Genomic DNA, 423 nt, shown 5'->3' with positions numbered 1-423 from the left:
ACTTGGATGTGCTTTCACCTCCAATCAATAAAGTCAGTCTTTGTACCCTACCAAAATAGGCTACCTTCTCAACAGGGGTACTTTTAGTCTGAGGCATAGAGTCATCTTGGATCCCTCCTTCTCTGTTTCAACATTCTAATTGCCTACAAGTCCCTTGCATTCCCACTACCTCCATCATAGTCTATGCTCTCAGTACCTCATAATGAATTACCCAAAAGCCACCTAGGTGGTCTACTGCCCCATGCCAATCCCTTGGCCTACCAAATGAATCCTTCATACCACTGTTATGAGCAAGCTTTCTAAAGTACCATTTTTACCATTATTGCTTCCCTGCTCAGGAATCTAAAATAGCTCTGAATTTGATCAAGCCTTCCTTTCTAACTTTCATTGCTCTACAGCACTGGGCACCATCCTAATCATTCA

At 42.6% G+C, this 423-nt stretch overlaps 1 protein-coding gene across 1 annotated transcript in view; it reads right to left on the bottom strand.

Annotated features, from left to right (window-relative positions):
* Positions 1–423, bottom strand: part of LOC104980959 (THO complex subunit 2-like) — a gene marked incomplete at both ends in the record, with an annotated part of 113276 nt that overhangs the window by 33635 nt on the left and 79218 nt on the right.

The sequence above is a fragment of the Bison bison genome, unplaced genomic scaffold (genome assembly GCF_000754665.1).
Source record: "Bison bison bison isolate TAMUID 2011002044 unplaced genomic scaffold, Bison_UMD1.0 scf7180017864508, whole genome shotgun sequence".
NCBI lineage: Eukaryota > Metazoa > Chordata > Mammalia > Artiodactyla > Bovidae > Bison > Bison bison.
This window is presented reverse-complemented; position numbering and strand designations above follow the sequence as displayed.